The sequence below is a fragment of the Saccoglossus kowalevskii genome, chromosome 12, assembly GCF_978046115.1.
Source record: "Saccoglossus kowalevskii chromosome 12, keSacKowa6.1, whole genome shotgun sequence".
NCBI lineage: Eukaryota > Metazoa > Hemichordata > Enteropneusta > Harrimaniidae > Saccoglossus > Saccoglossus kowalevskii.
Genome location: NC_140652.1, coordinates 13538605 through 13560090, shown reverse-complemented (window position 1 = coordinate 13560090; position 21486 = coordinate 13538605). Strand labels below are relative to the sequence as shown.

Below are 21486 nucleotides of genomic sequence, written 5' to 3'. Positions count from 1 at the left end.
GATACATTGCATACTGATAAGATGAAAACATCCTCTTGCGATTGTTTTATAATTGAACAATTACACTTTATGACCATATATATGACTTAGTGATGTGTCACCATGAACCATTGCTCCCTCTGTACACTATAGCAGTAACGTGACACTTTGTTTTAAGCAAGGGACAACCCAACAATATTGACCGACTATTATGTTAGGTTGCATGCGACACTGAGCATAGAAACATTTTATCTGTTGATTAATGGATTCGTGTAGTAAGCGCGTTTTCATAAGTGTGTTTATTGTCGCCAAAATGGCCACCGATATGAATATACATGTATTGCATCATAACTTAATATGATTGCATCATGCAGCTTAATAGTAGCCTGATATGAAAATCTAGTTGTTTTTTTTAGTAAAACATGCTGCAATGTAAATTTGGCAAAAAAATGTTTTCTCATAATGATACTGTAAGATTTGGTAAATTCATACATTGAGCCAAATTCACCATATGTAATTCTATTTCAAAATATTTTACAGAAATTATGTTGTAATGTTTTATGATCGAGTTTATATAAAAATACAATGAGATCTCCAAGCTGTAGTTGAGGGCCGTGAAGGCAGAAATGTTTGAAACTGTTAAGAAAACACTGTAATTTGCATACTTCAATATCTTTCTTTCAGATCAGTTTATTCAATTCTATACAGTCAATGATTATTTAAATTCATATCAGTTTCAAATACATGTACAAAGAAAATACCCAGTATATTGACATGTGAATTTGCATAAACTTAGAGAAGATGAATATACTTTCAAAAAATATTTTTTTTCAGTGCATACTCTGAGGTATCTTCGTAATAACCTTATTATTATACATCATTTTCCTTCCAAGGATACACCATGGGAATGCTGAAATCCAAAAAGTTTAGAACAGATTTAGCAAACTTCTTTGTGTGGTGTCCAGTCAAACCCTGGTGGCAGTCATGTTTGTTTTTATTACTAGATAACGCTTTCGCGCGTAATCATTCCATATTTGGAATTAGCATTTTCTTATATGGTAGGATGAAAATACCCCGTAAAATACCGCAAAATTACGGCACGCTGTAATTTATGGCATTACGTTGACAGATGTATAATAATAGTAAGTATCGCTGCAAGTTGACTATCTGCGGCACTGGTGGAGAATTCTCAGAGAATTTCCGGTGCTTAAACTGATAGTAACGGCAGTCACCAGACAAGCACGCGGTTAAAATCATCTTGTATTCAACTTTAACACACAAATTATCTCAACAATAAAATTTATAATTTGTGTCAGGGGAGACAACTCATTCGTAATGAAATAATATTTACTGAGCTCTGAAATGTGATATTTTGAGATTGCCCCTCACATTTCAATGCAGTACACATGTACCCTGACTAGACAAACACATCTTGTATTGCAGTACACATGATTGGTTGACTAGACAAACACATCTTGTATTGTTGAACACATTATGTCAGTCACATGTAATCCTACATGTATACTACACTGAGCTCTGTAATGTGATGTTTTGAGACTGCTCCTTAAAGTTCAATGCAGTACACATGATTGGTTGACTGGACAAACATCTTGTATTGTTGAACACATTATGTCAGTCACATGTAATCCTATATTACACTATAAATCAATAGCAACCAGACTGAGGAAAAATCACATGACATTTTTACAACTTTTAAATGTGTTAAAATCATAACGAGCTGTTTCAAATGGAACAATTAATAATATATTAATAATACATGTTCATGTTGATATGTTTTTCACTATCAGCGAAAATTATTGAGTTTACTGAATCATACTTTCTATATATGTACTGTACTGTACTGTACTGTACTGTACTGTACTGTACTGTACACACACAACTCAGTGACCATAACCAATTAGAGTAAAAGCTATCTGAAATAAACACCAAAGGCACTAAAAATATGGAAGCTATTTCATTATTTTTTATACTTCAATGCTAGCACTTATTTCCAATGGGGATGAGGAGTTACCATGCTATAATAACAGAAATGAAAAATATTTGGCCTAATTAAAAACAAAATATTTTTTTTTTGTATTTTAACTTCTACTCAGAAAACATGTATTTGTTTTATGGTAGCTATTGAACAGATTTTCATTCTCAATGATGGAGGCATATTTTACACAAACTTATTTTCTATAATTTTTTACATAAAAGACTCAGTGAACCTGACTAGACATGTTTTTGAATTACAAATTATGTATTTTGAAAACTATGAAATTCAAAGTGGTGAACATACAAAATCCAAGAAGTAAAAGTGTTGTTACATTTTCTATTCCTTTCTGTAAATAGAAATGTCACAGTTAAACAATGGTTCTTCAAATGTTTTTTTAGTTGCTAGGGCAACATGAAAGCACGAGGCAGACATATATGGAAATATCAATTTTCATTTTAGCTACCGGTTTGCAAAGGCAAGGATTTTTTATATCTCAAATTTTTTAACTTGATCTTTTACTTCAAGATACTCGCATACAAGGGGATTCTAATAATACACTACCTGGTCTGTGGATGTCTCACCGATTTCCTCTAAAATTATCGTAGAATCCATGACGGGTTGTTTCTCCATGATTCTCTCCAGATGCTGTATCCTGTGATGGAGCATTGCACACAGTCTCAGCAGCTGTGAGTGGAATTCCTTGGCACTGATGGCATTACTCATAGTTGTCAACGATTCCAGTCATGCAGGGTAGTCTAATGTACTGATAGATTTGGTTGATGCACTATGAACAATCAGTCAGCGTATATATGGTAACACGCATGTGTATATGCAAGTTTACTTAGATGCACAAAGCTTTACCCCACTATCATGCATCCACCCTTCTATCATCTACAAATGAGAACTGGTATGCATGACTTTTTGTACAGTGGTCAGATCCAGATTGGTTGATTCAGATCCAGATTGGTTGATTTAGGTCCAGATTGGTTGATTCAGATCCAGATTGGTTGATTCAGATCCAGATTGGTTGATTTAGGTCCAGATTGGTTGATTCAGATCCAGATTGGTTGATTCAGATCCAGATTGGTTGATTCAGATCCAGATTGGTTGATTTAGGTCCAGATAAGTTGATCCAGATTGATTGATTCACATCCAGATTGGTTGATTCTGATCCACAGATCCAGATTGGTTGATTCAGATCCAGCTTGGTTGATTCAGATCCAGATCGGTCGATTCAGATCCAGATTGGTTGATTCAGATCCAAATTGGTTGATTTAGGTCTAGATTGGTTGATTCACATCCAGATTGGTTGATTCAGATCCAGATAGGTTGATCCAGATCCACAGATCAAGATTGGTTGATTCAGATTCAGATTGGTTGATTCAGATCCAGATTGGTTGATTCAGATTCAGATTGGTTTATTCACATCCAGATCTTGCCCTGATTTTTCAGCCAGCTGCATTACATTTAGAAACTTAACTTAGTTTCAATATTTGTCACACTTAAATCTGGATGCACTCAACATACATGTATATGTACAACTACCTGCTTGGTGACTGCCTAGTTTGAGCATGTCTGGGTTCCATCAAGTGCTCATACACTGCTGTGCTATTGATAGCTACACAATAGTCCCAGCACTAATGTATTTAATGACTCTGCTGGTTCATTTGTTTGTTTGTTTGAAGACACTTACTATAAAGTACCTAATATGTTTACAATCAATGGCCACCTTCCATGAAGGGCATAGAGAAAATGTCAGGTATCTTGGATTGTCAACAATTAAATCACAAAAGATCAGGAATCATGTACAGAAGACAGCTCTCAATAATAAAGACACTTTAAGGCAGCTATTGTGCAAGGAGGTGATCAACCCTTGCAAGGCTGCATAGCTGAGCGTAAGAATCAGTGGTGTAATCCCCAGTCACGGGATGTGCAATAATAATTGAACATGTAATGGTTTTATATTGATAATTGTCAACCAGTCATACATGTGATGACAATGTCAAATCTTTGATAGTGTACATTTAAACAGTGTGTGCATGTACTTGTCAGTCCCTGTTGTATGCAATTATTATTCCAACTCCCTGAGCATCCCCTGAGCATCCCCTGAGCATCCCCTGAGCATCCCCTGGGCATCCCCTGGGCATCCCCTTCACATCCATAGACAATCTACCATTGCCAGTTAATGAAACACCAACACTTAGAGTCTCTATAACTGACAATTACAGTTAGGAACTCCATCAATTTACAGTGAAAGTATCCGGCAATCGCAGGCAGTGACAATTACCACAACAGCATAGTAATCAGAAATCTGACTAGCAAGCTGCCAAGAAACACGTTTAGTAAAGGTAGGAACTCTTTAATAGCATGCAGTGACAGCACAACAGCGTACCAGTAATGTAATAAAAATTCCTGTGATCCCTGTCTTCTATCTACATCTACTTCATATACATTCTTGTGATAATCCCAGGCAAAGAGAAAGTACACACACAAAGTGAAAGAGACTCAACAACTTCTCCGTTGTAATGCTGCATGCAACTTACAGAAGTCTTAACACTAAGACGGTAGCTATACCTCAACGCTACATTGCTGAGAGTGAAGACAACCAGTTAAGCTTCATGGCTTAAAGTAAACATTTCCACAGATTCCCTATGCAGTCTTCAACTCCAATAACTGGTATCAGATTCAATGCACTCAGCATCCAGACAATTTTGCTCCTAGGTTAACCCTGGAACGTCCACAATCAGTATTACAGCACCACAGGCTTGCCAGCAACTAGCGTTATATGACATTCACTTAGCATTTTTCAGTGACGGTGGTGACTGCCTCAGTATCAGATATCAGCAGGCTATTTTCACACAGTAGAGTAGGAACAAAAGATTGTGATATGCAAGGAATTTCTTTACATAATTTTCCAGACTGTCTCAGTACAATCCATGGTAGTTTACTTAGAGGTTCACCTACAGTACAATGTCAATTACACATGTACATTTGTACTTATTCATTATTCCGTTGGTTTCTCAACGCTTTTTAAGGAGCCCGAAATATTTTGTTGGGTATCGTAATTGCTGACAGGACTTTTTTTTTGGAGAATGGGAAGGGGGTGTTCTGATTATCCACTTTTTTTTTTGAAGAATGGGAAGGGGGGTGTTCTGATTATCCACTTTTTTTTTGGAGAATGGGAAGGGGATGTTCTGATTATCCACTTTTTTTTGAAGAATGGGAAGGGGGTGTTCTGATTATCTACTTTCCTCTCCTAACTAGTTTTCATTTTTTAATAACGATATACATATTTACCTCTATAAGGAGAGCATTTCCTGTCTTACAGTATTATTTTAGTACAATCTAGAGTAAAATTGTCAAGTGACTCTGTGGCAAGTCAATTCAATAATCCAACCAAGCAGTGCAATAAATTATTTTTAATACTACATGTACTTGATTCTCAGCGATTGATTGCAAATAATTTCCCTTTACAAAGATTATAAAGCTAGATGTTTTTTATTCATAAGCTATCACACATTGCTAAAAAAGCTGGTACAATGTAAATGTACTATCAGTAATTAACTTGATTGGAAATTTGAATATGATCATGGTTTACATAGAAGGTGTTGATTGGCTGATATGTCACTTTTGTTTTCATCTTTATGCAAGTATACATGCACTTACTTGAACAATAAGATGTAGAAAACAACTACTGTAAAATCTCTATTTAAATCTTTATTTGAAGTTGCATCCCTAATAGAAGCCACACCCATTTGAACACATAAAAAGCAAAAATTCAAAAGCAAAGATGCTCTAATACAATAAATGCAATCACTGGTTATGTGTGTTTCTATTGGAGAAGCACTTCTAAAATGATAAATACACCAATGCATATGGAGACAGGCAACAGTGATTTTAATTCCAATCTTCAATATTTGAAATGGCAAGATTCTTTCTTATAGTGTATATTTTTGCAAAGCCTAAAGTACTAGTACTTATCCAGCTGTATTTACATGGGAAACAAAGCCAGTAGGTCACCTTGTCTGTTTCCCACCATACAACACTCTTATGACAAAGCAGTGCTCTTGAGTTGAGAGCACAGACAATGCACAGGTAAATGTATATCAGGTATAAATATTACCGGATCTCAAATGACATAGTAACAAACAATGAAGTATGGAAATGCGACTCCAAAGTCATCGACTGAACTATGTCGAGACATGGTCTCAACACTGACCTAGTTAGAAGCACATATTAACAATGAGTGCTCTGTTTTAAATTTTTTTCATCACAAATATCTAATGCCTCGTGATTGACAATGAAAAAATAATAAATACACTAGATATTTTCCTATCATGTTCACGATTTAATTAAACAAAAAGAATCCTACCTGAAACCAGTACTTTATTTAGTTTTATGAAATGTGTTTGGGATTTCCTGTATGACTTCAAGTACAAAAAAACAGATGGAGAACCAAACACGACCATATAGGGCTATGAACTTTTTAACTTGGTACATGTATACATGTACCTAGCCAAGCACAAAAGTAAAAATGTTAATTGAACACCCTGCAGACATAATGGAAACCAACCCTTTTACATGTACCCTTTCCACCACCAGTTTCCTCTTTTCCTCACAAATTCACAAATAAAACTGCCCTCTCCTTCAGAAGATTGGGAAAAAAATGCCAATTTTTTTGAGTAAAAACTGAAAATTGAATCGAATTTTGTTTGTTTGCTCCAAAATTAGGGTTCATTTCCAGAAATATTGAACAATATAAGAAAAAAGTGCAGAAAAATTTGGGCAAGAAATCTAGTGGTGAAAAGGTTAAAGTGTATGTTTATTACACCTTAATGAAGTGTGTGAATGCAGAGAGCAATCATAATAGCAATATTTGAGATGAAAGTAATGATCTAATGACCTTATTAAAAAATATGCAAAAAAGCAACAACAAAATGATTGTTAGTCAGAAACACCATACATGCCTAATTAACCCTTTTTATTTGATTCAAATATTGAGTATGCCCTCTATGGTGAAAATAAGAGATGTGACAAAAAGAACCAATTTTGCAGGGTTTTATTTTCACTTTTCACTGAAGGCTATGAATTTGACAAAATTAATATGAATATTTATGTCACAGTAATATTGGCATGATGGAAATGATAGAATTTGCAGAGATACAATCTTGAGAATGACGCAAAATAGGCACTCAGGCAGTATAGAGTTGCATTGACCTTATGAATTGGGATACTTGGCAACATTTTGGTGATAGCATCATGTTATGATATATTATAATGACTACAATCAGTAAACAAACTATGAAAGACAAAATTAATCAAGGTTATTTGAATGGATTCTTCAGATTCATAGATTTCCCATACACTTTTCTTTTCAGCTGAAAGCTGTTCATATCTAGATAGCATGGTTTCCTTTAAACCACCGCAACTGACAAACTTGTTATAGCGCCCTCTACTAGCACATTTGGGAAAAATATTTAGTGCGGAGATTAAAAATACCAGAAACACATTCCCAAATGAAATATGTTGATTTTAATGAGAACAAAGTTTAACGAAAATTTTAAAGAATTCCTGCCCTAGGGAACAATTTCACACTGGTAAAAAAAAACAAAAAAACATTTGCACTAAATTTGTCTCTTGTACGTTGTAAAATTACAATAAAATGTATATTTTTTGCTGCTAGAAATTTTCACAATTCCACGATTTGATGGCATTCGTGAAGACAAAATTACACAAAAGTTGTTGATCTTTTTGAGTCCCAAAATTTCACAATTTTTCTTTCACAAAATTTAATTAAAACAATTTACGGTAAATCATCAGAGTTGTTTGTCCACATGTTTATCGTGTTCATTTATGGCTTCCAAGTGATACAAACAACACAGGTCAAATACTTGAGTACACTGTATATATTTTAAATGACACTCAAATGGACAACAACAGTGGTATTTCAAAGTAATCATATCTGCAACCAAAAGCTCAGTTTTAATCAGTTATAAAAAACAAGAAGAGAAACACAGGAACAAATGTATTAGCTACAGGTGTTTGCCCTTGGCTCATGATATATATGTATGTATATTTGGTGATTGGGAGGTGAGACACAATTACATGGCTTTATGGCTGAAGGTCTTCCTCTAAACCCAGAGTGATTTATAACTATCTGAATTCAACATGTCAATCCAAGTGTAGGAAATATACACAGTATCCTAGCACAGATGATATGTCCAATTAAATATGTCACAAAATATAAGGAACTGAAAAATGCATGTGATTGGCAACACGTTGCTGTGTGTATACGACTTAGTAGGTCTGATTGGGACAAGGCCGATCAATCGGTGACTAGACAGGAAATCTGGTCTCATTGTCGAACCGAATTCAAGATATGTTGGTTTGACTACATGTACTTTGTTGGTTGGTTACGAATGTATATTATTCAGTCATGGGAATGAATCAGTACACCCTTCTGTAGCACATACAATCCTGTGAACCCACGATTTCTGTAATTTAATATTCAGTCAGTATTTTGTAAACAATGTACTAGTATATCTAAGATATGAAATATCACTTGCTAGATATTACATGTAGTAACACATGCACTTATGTGAGTAGACAGAGGCGTACGTGTCTATGGTGGTAATAAGTCATATTTTAATGATTCAGTATACAATTAATATGTAATAATAATCCCACAGTTATACGGTCATCTCATGAAACAGCCTGATGTCAAGGTAATTAAATTGGAAGGGTTAGGGTTAGATAATCCTGTCACAATATTTTACACTTAACCCTTTTCACAGCCAGACTTTCTCACCCAAATATTTATGTACTTTTCAGTTTCAACTACAAAATGTGGCTCTTTTTGTTTTAATCTTCTGAAGAAAAATGAAGACTATAAACAGAACGAATTTGGTGAATTTGTGATGAGAAACGAGAACTTGTGGTGAAAAGGTTAAATCATAATACAAATATTGTGCATATTTGTGTTGTTAGGTGGTTGGGTTTAGTATTCAATCATGCCACGCATTTTTAAATATACGTAATAAAACCTGACTAAGGCTAACCAAATTAGTCAGAAACTAATAAGAACTAGACATTTCAGTCTGTAAACTGAAGAATTTTTAGTTTCAGTTCCGTATTTCGTTAAGGTTTCCAAGCAAAATATAAAATTTACTACATTGCTGAAAGATACTATAATTAATTTTATGTTTCAAGTAACTTTTAGTCTGCTATCGATTGTTCTTTCAACTCTTAGCCATTGTAATTAGATTAAATTTAATTCATAATTTTCGTTTGTAACCTTTAACCTCCTCTAGAAGGTTGTTATGAATTAATAAATATCACCATAATATTTCCCCAATTTTTTTGGTGCAACATATAGTCTGTTTTTATGTATTTTTTCAGATTTTTGGGGGATACTTTTAGACCAAATGGACATAAATGTCCCTATTCTCTAACAGTTATTATCAAAATTTAAAAAAAAATTAAAAACAAAAATTATTTAGTTTAAAATTTGTGATGGTTACAAAAGTTGTCTTTTTCACTCAAGGGGTTAATAAATTAATACTATATACTTAGCAGTTGCTGAAAAGCATCTGACCCTCATTAACAATTAAATAAATAAACTGTATTAACCCACCAGTGTCTGAATATACTCAGACCTTATTTTCTTGATTGCTTTCGTTGGTGAGATTTATTTTCACAGTTTTCTCAAGTAGGTGAAAAAATGAGAAAAATGCTGCAAGGTGCAGTATACCCATTATAAACATAAAGTACTGTTAGAAGAGTTTCTGACAAGACCATTAAAATAGTTTCAAATGCACGCTTCATATACATACTGGTACCGTTACATGTAACTTAGTTCAAGTGGATCGTAAACACAGCTTTACCTGTCTATTATGTCTGCACTTGGAACAATTAAGTTTGCATCACAGTGCCTATATTGGCAAGTCGATGAATGGCAAGAATAAATATGGATTCAAACTTTGAGAGACAGGAATGCTGCTCAGAACAGGCAACTGCACACGGAAAAGCGAATGATGAAAATGTTTCGACTTCAAAATAAAAAAAAATCATATTCCACTTTGAACTAACCCACCATATTAATAAACTGACTTAATTAAAATTGATTGAAGGATTAACCTTTTCACCACCAGACTTTCTCATCCAAATTTTTTCTAACATTTTTCAATATTTCTGGAAATGAACCCTAATTTTGGAGCCAACAGACAAAATTTTAGTCAATTTTCAGTTTTTACTCAAAAAATTACAAAAATATTCACCAAAATTAGAAAATTGAAGATATCATCACAAAATGAACAAATCTGAGAGAGATCCACATGTAGTACCTATATATGTAATATCAAAGCAATTGGACTTGCGGTTTTTAACAAGAAGTCGAAAATATCACTTTTTACCAAAAATGACAAAAATATTCACCAAAATTAGAGAATTAAAGATATCATTACAAAATGAACAAATCTGAGAGAGATCCACATGTAATACCTATATATATGTAATATCAAAGCAATTGGACTTGCGGTTTTTAACAAGAAGTCGAAAATATCACTTTTTACCAAAAATGACAAAAATATTCACCAAAATTAGAGAATTAAAGATATCATTACAAAATGAACAAATCTGAGAGAGGTCCACATGTAGTACCTATATATGTAATATCAAAGCAATTGGACTTGCGGTTTTTAACAAGAAGTCGAAAATATCACTTTTTACCAAAAATGACAAAAATATTCACCAAAATTAGAGAATTGAAGATATGATCATGAAATGAACAAATCTGAGAGAAGTCTACCCAAGGTACATATACACCAAGTATCAAAGCATTCAGACTTGTAGTTTTCAAGAAGAAGTCGAATAAGTAAAACATTGACATGGACGACGACGGACAATCACTCATATGATAAGCTCCGCTCAACAAAGTCGACAGCGGAGCTAAAAAAATACCAGTGTAAACTATTGAGCAGGTTTTTTGAACGTGACAAAAGTTGACTTTGGCATTGAAAAAGGTAAACCATCTTCATCATGAATATAGGCGGCCATAGATATTTGGCTTAAATGAAACCATGTGATTCAGACGATGAGGGTAAACTAAAAATGCATCTCCTATCTACCCATGTGTTTGGATTACTATATGCCATGTGTATGTAATACATCTAAGGTAGACATGCTATTTCCCAGCGATTCTTATTTACATCTTGTCAGACAACATTTCTATTTAACCAGAAAAAAACAAAGTATCCTACATGTATCTGACAATAGCTTCTGCTTATCAATTTTTTTTTTTTTTTCATTTTATAACTTTCTCAAATTAAACTATTTTTCATCACAGTGGATTTCCTAAAACATAATTTACAAATAATTAATATTTGTTACCCCCTTTTTAATTATTAATTTTTAAAAATTCTATGTTAATTATGGATCAAATAAAAATCGTTATCCATTGACTACCAGTTTTACTCAAAATTTCTAAAACATATTGCAGGTTCATATGTTAAAGTTGACAGTTGTCTTTAACGTTCAAAGGGAGATTCAAAGTAATAAAGTTTACTACCTTATTTGGACGATACAACAAGAAAGCATTGTGTGATAAGAAAATCAGTACGTCATCTTTCAATGTCAGATTTAAAATTATCAACACTTGTTACCAAATCCAGTTTTATAAAATTCAATAATATCAAAATTTTACGAAAATGAGTGACTAGCAATGCCTGATGTAAAACTAGCGATGAATAACCATATGTCTAACATGTCTAAGAATACAAGTAAAGATGACAGAGTAAGAAACATTGACCAGTAAATCTGTTATACAAAAAAAAGAACGTGAAGATGCTAGCAACTTCCAGATGTGGACTAACTCAATAACAGGCATGAAACAAGAAGTAATATACATATGCACTACGAAACCTACATGTACACAAGAAAAAAACACGAAACTAGAGATTGCAATTTCAAATCACAAAATAGTATTACTACATTGTAGCGAATAAATATTGGTTCAAAACCACGCTGAGTTTCGGTATGTTTATTGAAACGAGAGCGTATAATTACAAAGTGGAAGTACATGTATGTATACAAAACTATTGCCTTTTAATTTTTTCACCAATAAACTTTCTTGCCCAATTTTTTCTGCACTTTTTTCCTTATATTCTTTAATATTTCTTGAAATGAACCCAATTTTGGAGCCAACAAACAAAATCTGAGTCAATTTTCAGTTTTTACTCAAAAAGTTTGGCTATTTTTGTCCCATTATTCTGAAGTAAAGTGCAGACTACAAATGGGATGATTTTATGAATTTGTGATGAAAAAAGCGAACTGGAGGTGAAAAGGTTACACTCTTTGGATGTCATCAATGATTATGCAATATTTCACACATTTTCCAGTATTCTTATTATGCTTTCATAGATTCTTCCTAAATTTTGGACAAAATAAACAAACTTTTCCATTGCCTACAATTATTCAGTGCTCAAATTATTTGTAAGTACACAAGGCAAATTCATAAGAGTGTACTTTGTACAAATTGAAACTATGTGACTTTATCAATCAAAGAGATAAAGCTTCACCAAACATCAATTTCAATTTTCAAAGAATTTAATAGTGGTTTTCCTTTTCTAACTAGATGCCTCAAACATACAAAAATCAAATCTTCGAATGTTTGGATTTTTCAATTTCTCTCGCCAACATTATGGGATAACATTTTGCATTTTTGAGTATTTTTCTAAAATTATTTGTTAATTTTGGACCAAATAGGCATAATTTCACACTGGCTTGATCAAACATACTGATTAAATATGAAACATATTATATGGCATTTTCATTCTGTAGAATACTTTATTTTCGCTTGGAATTAATTAATTTTCGCTGTATGAATGGTTCAGTGAAAATAAAATCCAGCAAATATACCTTTTTTCCTATATTTTACATTCAACTCATTAAAAATCAGTGAAAAGAAATTCCATACAAAAAAACCAAAAAGTCTTTTCAGCGAAAATTAATTCCAGCTAAAATAAAATATTTTACAGTATTTCAAACACTAAATAGTGTAACGGAAAAGTCCTGCATATAAGACCACCTGTTGATGTATAAAACATTTCCAATAGTCAATACATGAGAAAGGACACTCTTCAGGGCAAATACCAGGTTATATAGTGTATGTACATTTTGTATTAATGATAACCTCAACTTGAAGGTCAGATTTCAAAGATACAGTGGGCAAAATATTTAATAACTTAGGTGACTACACCCATAAATAAGACAATAGCCTGACAATTTTTCGGCCCAATAAACATACCTACGTCATCAAAAAACTGACTCCTATTTTATTTTATGAGAACAATAAGTGCCATTCTATGTAGGTAAGTTCTCATCCAGTTCTGACGACGTAAATCAGTCACAAGGGAATACATCCTTTGGTGCAACAATCAGTTTTAAAAACCACATGTGAAATCTTGATAAAACTGGCCTTGTGCATCCACATGTAGCAGTCGGTCGTCTTTGAAATCCACCGGCCAGTATAGTTCGCGTAAATATTTACGCAACTGATCAATTTTTCGATGGACTTTGATTGGAATTAAGCAACATTATAGTTGATTGGTATCACCATTGATCAGCATAATTTTAAAACTTAAAAATGAACTTGTACATGTAACAAGTGAAATGTTGATCAACAAGTGGTAGAGATTGTCCGCGTGTATTTCATAATATTGGGGTTTGCCAATGACCAACTGTGCAGAGGTGAAAACATCTAAACATTCGGAAAACAAAAGGAATATTGAGCTAACGTACCTTACTTCTCGCAATGCGACGCTTCATGGCAAACTGAAGGACATTTATCGTGAATACAACGACAAAATCTTGGTGTCACGTACGTCACACGCGCAGCAAGTAGGTTGTCCAAGATATATAAAAAGAAATGACTGTGCACGGTGTGTCATAACGAAAATGTAGGGTGAAACTATTTGATCAAGGGGAGGGAAAGATTAGCCTGGTATCAAGGCCAATCTGATTATCACATATACACATACACTGTAGGATGTACACATGTACTGATACGTGGTACAACACATTACAATGCAGGGTTGTGGCACTGCCCAATTCCAGTACAGTCTGGTATCGTGCTGATACTATTTATGACCTATGCTTATACTGAAATAGACAAGAGACAATATGTGTTCAGCAATCCACACACTTAACAAGCAACTCGTTTTCCGCAAAAATACAATTTCAAATGACTCTAGCAGCACGCCCATGTGGTTAGCAGTCAGACTTGGATTTCATATTTAGAATTCGGCTTCTCACCCGCCCCTGAACTATAATGGTTTATTCCAAATATAGGTATGAGACCATGTGTGATCGTTCAGTTCTTATCTTATCTACATTCCTAGAGGTACACTTTAAAAGTACTACAGTTCAGTTTAGCACATCACACGCCCTGAAGTGTCAATCAGGTAAAATGACTAATTTGGTTATTGTTATGAATTTTTGAATAAAGCGAATAACAAAATTTTGTTTTCGGTCACCTCTACATGTCTAAATTTGCATACCGGTGATCTTGTAATGGCCAAATGGAAAAGTGGCCACTAGAGGGGGCTCACTTCCTGTTTCTACTGTAGCTGCATGCTGAAAAAATACTCCAAACCAATAAATCAACCTGTAATCTACTCATGTCATGCATTGTGACAATTTCAATTTAAAATTGTTCTGATACATGTACATGTAAATCAGTATGAACCGACATGCATGTTGACAAGCACATAAGCATAAACAAGTTTTTTTGTACTAATACATTTATGTACCATATTTTTGTCTCAATGTTACCAGAAACACACTATTTTATTGTACTGTTAAATACTTTATTTTCGCATGGAATTAATTTTCGCTATTTTCGCTGAAGGGATGATTCAGTGAAAATAAAATCCAGTGAATATACCTTTCTTTCTAAGTTTTACCTTCAACTCATTCAAAAATCTGTGAAAATAAACTTCATACAAAACACGGAATAAATTCTAGCTAAAATATAGTCTTTTACAGTATATAGCATACTGGATTGTATTAATCATTGGATTTAAATTTTGCTGATAAATAAAAATTCACTAAATTTAATCCACATAAACCAGTAAAATTACAATAGAATGTAAATCTGTGAGTTTAAGACCAAGTGAACATGCTCAAAATATCAAGATAGTGAGAGAACAAATACTACTGAAAATGTAAGCTTTTGCAGAACTGTAAACTGTTTTTCACGACTAGAAATGTTTCTAATTTCATAATTTTAGACCTCTCACAAGGAACTTTAGTAAAATCTGGTACATTAAGAAATCATGCAAAACTATTTAAAATGTGGAGTTTATGGTAAACAGTAAATAAACACAATTTGCTAAAATTATGGTTTAGTAATCGGTTTTGGTCGTCCCTACGAAAAAATTTGGGGGGGGATGGGACATTGCCCCCTCAAAAATGAAGCTAAAACCCTTTGTCAGCAAAAAGCAGGCAATTGCGTTTCAGAGGGTCTAGAACATTTTTTCCGGGGAGCATGCCCCAGACCCCCCTAGTAAGGTTGTGCCTTTGGTAGATGGTGAGCAGATCTCGCCCCTCCATGCAAAATTTAGTGCCGCCGCCTCTGATATGCGAGTTACTCAAGCAAGATTTCAGATTACATTGTGACTGAGTAGCTGCAATGCATGTTCACATAGTTGTCTATTTACAGGGTTCATCACACAGATCTAGGTTGGTTGTAACAATGCCACATGTGAACATGTACATAGGAATGCTCTACAACTATCTATGTCTGTAAAACACATTAAAGCTATTCCATATCATGCTTTACTGATCTGATAGCTATCAATATGTCACTGCCAATGCTGTTTAACAAGGACTAGATATATGAATGGGCCATTCCAGTTTATATCTGCACAACCCCCCCCCCCCTGTTGATGAGCTTGTGTGTTTACTTCATACAGGGTATAATTTCCATGGGTGTATAAGTCATACAAAGTTTTATTTCCAAATCACCATTAATGGAAATCCAAAACTATAGTTCCTACTTATGGTGTTGATGAGTTCCATTGTGCCACCATACAGAGTAGGATTTCCAAATATAACTCTTATATGCTAATTTACTAAGTTCAAAATTTTATATTTGACAATGGAAATCCAAACTAGTCCTGATTCACAGTGTTGATGAGCTCATTCGTGCCACCATCCTTATCTAATTTCAGTAATAACTATTTCGTACTGGCCCTATTTTTTTACCATATACAGTCAGAATTCCAAGTTTTTTTAGTCATACTGTTGGAAATACAACCTCATCAACCGGTATGTGGCGAGATAAACTAGGCCATATTTAATTTAGTAGCCATAACTGCCTGGATTTCCAGGAATTGTTTTTCCATACTCGTCTGGATTTCCAGATTCTGTTTCTTCATATACAGTTGGAATTCCGGGGTATTTTCCCCATCATACAGTGCTGGAAATCCAACCTCATCAACAGGGGGGGGTGCAGATATAAACTGGAATGGCCCAATGCATGAGTAAAGCAAATTACAATTACTACATGTACATGTACAATGGAGGCAAGCAAATTGTAAATTATGGATGTAATGACCATATACAAAGGCTAAGTAAATGAAAAGAGGTCAGTAAATGAAAGGTCAGTGAATATTAACTTTTTCCCCATCAAGTTCTCTCTTTTCATCACAAATTCACAAAATAGTCCCGTTATAGTCTGCACTTTCCTTTGGAAAGATTGGAATAAAAATAGCCAAATTTTTTTGAGTAAAATCTGAAAATTGATTCAAATTTTGTCTGTTGGCTCCAAAATTAGGGTTCATTTCCAGAATATTGAGAATATAAGAAAATAGTATAGACAAATTTGGGCGAGAAAGTCTTGCGGTGAAAAGGCTAAGGTTGCAATCTGAGATCATTCCTAAAGTTTCGTTCTTGAAATGTTGGGACAAAAATCTGAAATATTTCTTGGTATAATTATGCATGAATTATAGAAAATATTTTCAATTATGTTTTATGAATGGTGATTATTTTATTGGTTTCCCATTTGAGTGTTTTTTTCAAATTTTAGTTGCTAATGCTAGAAAATTCACAAAGATTCACCTCTGTTCTGAATTAGTGTGGCTTGAAGTGATTCGGAATGACTGTGAATCCAAGTGAATCTTCAAATATTTCCCACGATTTCCGTTCTACAACGCATTTGTCAAACTAATTCCAAGATCCTAGAAAACCTATCAATAGTGTGAGTGTTACTGTAAAATCTGTATTAGAAGCTGTGGCTACTATTAAAATGGTACAATGCAACAGAGGGGATGCGGCTTCTATTAGAGCATCTACACATATGAGAAATGGTGAATTTTTGGTTCTCAATTGTCCAAAAAGAATGGGTGCGACTTATATTAGGGATGCAGCTTCTAATACAGATTTTATGACACTGTATTGATGGGTAAATTACAGCATGTGCATTTAGGCATGCAACCAAAAACCATGAGTAAAATAAATTCTTTGTGAGCTTCATAACTGTACAGTCTGGGTTTAAAAAAACGTTTTAAGTGAGTATCCTTGTCATCAAAAATTTCTTAATAGCATTTACCTAAGTTACTAATAGGAGACGTATTTACGTGGATTATCCTGCAAAATTTAGATATGTGGCGGTTCTGAAAGCGAGCTAAGCTATAATGATATCAATAACTTGAACTCATTCTTCATAGCAATTACCTAAGTTACTTGCATGTATATGAGGTGTATTAAGCAGATTACTCTGTACATGCACAACTTAGATATGTGGCAGTTCTGATTTAGCAAGCTAAGCTAGCCTAAAGCAGGCTAAAATCTAGCTAAATATTTAAGTATAAATAAAATACGCTCAAACTGAACTGTGATTCAACCCTAATGCACGAAATATACCCTATCAGTTAGTAACACCGATATAACAGGTTTCAGGTAGGTGTGTTAATCTGCATTGCTCGCATGCCATTATGACACTACACAGCTGTTCCAGCAATGACACAAAAAACACTTAACCAGCAAATAATTCATAAATCTAAAATTAGAATTGACTTAATATCCCCGCAGAATGCATCAACATTAAAATGTATCACTCATAAACTGATCGATTGCAATATTGCTTAAATAAACCAACGCAACATACCAGTATGTCATTGCAGTATGTTGATGTAATGCAAATTTTGACGTTCAGTGACGGGATTCAATTTCTACCATGAGCAACAGTGCTTCTGTGCCTGGTGAGAAAAAAGGAAAGTGTTTGAATATGATGTTAATTCTGAATATATTAATGTTGGTGAGGTACATGTAGTTCAATCAACAAGCAGCCTGCTAAAATTAGCTCTACTGTATAGTTAGACAGTTGAAAATAGCATTTTTTTATCAAAAATGATAAAAATATTGGAGAATTGAAGATATCGTCACAAGGTCCACTCAAGGTATCTACATACATGTGCACGAATTATCGAAGCAATCAGGCTAGCCGTTTTCAAGAAGAAGTAAAAAATAGCACTTTGTACCAAAATGACAAAAATTTCCATCAAAATTTGAGATTTAAAGATATCTTTACAAAATGAACAATTCTGAGAAAAGACCACACAAGGTACGGTACATATCAAAGTATCAGGGCAAGTGGGACTTGCCGTTTTTAAGAAGAAAAAAATGTATAATTGACACCGATAGATGACACTGGACAATATGAATATGAACAGTAATATGAACAGCTCCACTCTGACGACTAAGCACATGTACAGATGCGAATACAGCTTTTCAGCAAATGGTAATTGAATGATTTTCACTGTATTGTTTTCAGTGCCTACATGTAGATATATAATTCACATTTACTTAGTAAATTGATGCATGTGGACGACAATCCATATAATGCCCATACCAAAGTACAGTACAATATTAATTGAAACTACCATGGTGGGAAATGAATCTACATAAATGTACGAAAAATAAAACCAGTCATTCTAGTCTCAGTTTTAATTCAAATGCTACATGTACAAATACCTAATAAATTCTGTGATTGCTATGACAACTTTGGAAAATGGACTGCGTCACTGTTTCACAGTTACAGTTGTCTGTCCTAACTTTTTCCACTCACTGGTAAGTATACGTAGATGGCCATACATACAATGATTTCATGTTTGTTGCCAGATGACAGGCAATAGGTGATTTTCCATTCACTATGAGGTCTTGCGCATTACGTGAGTAGGCATGGATCAAACGTCCGGCACAAAAATCAATTGAATTACTTTTTTTATAGCTCAATGTTGAAATCAATATCTTTGTGAAGGGAATATTCATCACAATTCCTGGTTTCTGAATTTACCATCAGAAGTGATTTAATTCCCAATTCCTGAATTACCGTCAGACGAAATGTAATTATATTTGCGCATGTGTAATCTATATTGCAATGGGCGAGAATATGACAAAGATATAGAAAGTTAAAAGAACACCGGTAGACAGGCAACCGCAGAAGAAGTCAGCGGCATATTTGAGACAGTTTTTTTTTAAAGATAGTGTAATGAGTGTGGGTGGGTGGGTACAAACAAGGGCAGCTAGAAGAACTATTAAAGAAAGGTGAGAAACATTGATTTCAGTTAAAAAAGATGATTTTTCAGAGAAAATGGACTGAAATAGAGATGGTACTGTACGTGTGTTTCCCTGAGTAAATATGACCACCATAACATAGTTTTTCAACTTCCAAAATATCCGCAAAAAATATGAAAATACTACGCTATAGCCAATTTACATGCTCGTTATTCTTGCTTAGGCAGAATAGTGTGCAAATTTTTAGAGGCTGGTACGAGTTAGTTTAAAGATGATGGCAGTTTTATTTGAGGGAAATTTTTACATCGTGAGTTGGAAACATTGATGTTTATGGTATTGCGATTTCAAACATTCAAAACCTGTCCTACCTCCCGGTTTGTTGACCTCGGGTCGCAATCTGCACGAGCACACAAACGATAAAAATACAAACATTATCAATTCAGGAATTGGGAACTGACTATCATTAAACGAGAATAGCACATTATTAAACTTGGAAATACCCCTATGATACTTTCTCATTTGTCGAATCCCACGCAATGTTAAGACATCATACAACGCTATGACCTTTGTTTTTCCTATTTTTATGTTTGATTTTGCACATACATGTAACATAGATCTCAGTCATCTATTCAAACTCCTGGCACTAAGCTGAATTTGTTTGAATAATTTGTATAATAATTTGATTGCAGGATAGAAAGTTCAACGACCAATAGAAAGCTTTGTTACAAATGACTACCAAAAAGCACTAAGTCTTGGAATTTTGCATTCTGATGCCTTCATCTTTGGCTTCATTTCTGCAGATATATATTGCACTGACATGAGCTCAGATGTACAATGTATAACACCTACTCCTCCATAATACTCAACACTATTACCACGCTCGATGGTCACAAGCCCAGTAAAACATAATAACATACAAATATTGGTTTATCATTTCCAGAGCAACTAACAACGCATCAGACTCGAAACTAAGTATAGCTTGAATAGCTTTGGTCTGAATATCTGTGAATTGTCGTCCCTGTCCCTCAACATACAAGCCACCATAGCTTTCACTGTGCGTTGAAGAAAGAAGCAATCTGATTGCCTGTTGATAAACTGTGAGGGCACTGTCACATACACATACAGTCTTAATGAAATACTTGAAGGTGATAGTGGAGTACTTTGCCGGAACATTCACTTTAAAAATTCAAGATAAGACTGATAATTAATCAATGTTATCAGAGATTTTGTGCTCTATAATTCAATTAAATAGCAATTCTCATCTGCCACATATTTTGATATTCAGAATGTAGAACAGAGTTACTTTGACAGTTTCAAAACATTTTCTATATTTGTCAATAGAAAAAAAGAAAGAAAAGTAGTTTTTGGCCACAAGAGGGTGCTAAAACCTGCTTGAGGGCACTGTACCTGTTACACCACATTGGTACAAAGTACTGCAAATACACACATAAATAATAATTGTTTGGGTTCACAGGGAGGAGAATGCTCATCATGAGGGTAAAAACATAGATTTCTTTTTTGGTTATCATCCCAAGCACTGGAATTTTAGAATAGGAGAAACGTGCGTGTACGACTAAACTCTACATTTCTAGGGAGTCCATGCCAACACATCAGTGCGTACATATTGGTTATAATGGCATTTGAAATGAATCATCCTATTCATTGGAGACTGGGTGGAGATCTGCATCATTGCAGTATGGTTGCCTAGCAACCCACTAACTGAAAGAATACCGTTCATGCAAAACTGGACAAAAAGTTTCTCTGAAAATCGTCATCACCTGGTACAATGTAGTTGCCTAGCGACAGACACAGAAGGGAGTTTCCTCAGACATACAGAAAATGTATTAGTATCATGTTTTCTAATTTATTTGACATTACCAGGTATTATTCACTCAATTCAGGTAATTGCTTTTTGGCATTTGGGAAAAACATATCTT

General features: G+C 34.1%; 1 long non-coding RNA gene across 1 annotated transcript in view; it reads right to left on the bottom strand.

Moving 5' to 3' along the window:
- Positions 1–635: 635 nt before the first annotated feature.
- LOC146735539 (uncharacterized) overlaps positions 636–21486 on the bottom strand; it is a 42885-nt gene continuing 22034 nt past the window's right edge. The window contains exons 2-3 of the long non-coding RNA XR_014931226.1: positions 18141–18231; positions 636–889 (exon numbers count right to left, since the gene is read on the bottom strand). This is a non-coding gene — a long non-coding RNA (uncharacterized LOC146735539). The remainder of the gene's footprint in view (positions 890–18140; positions 18232–21486) is intronic.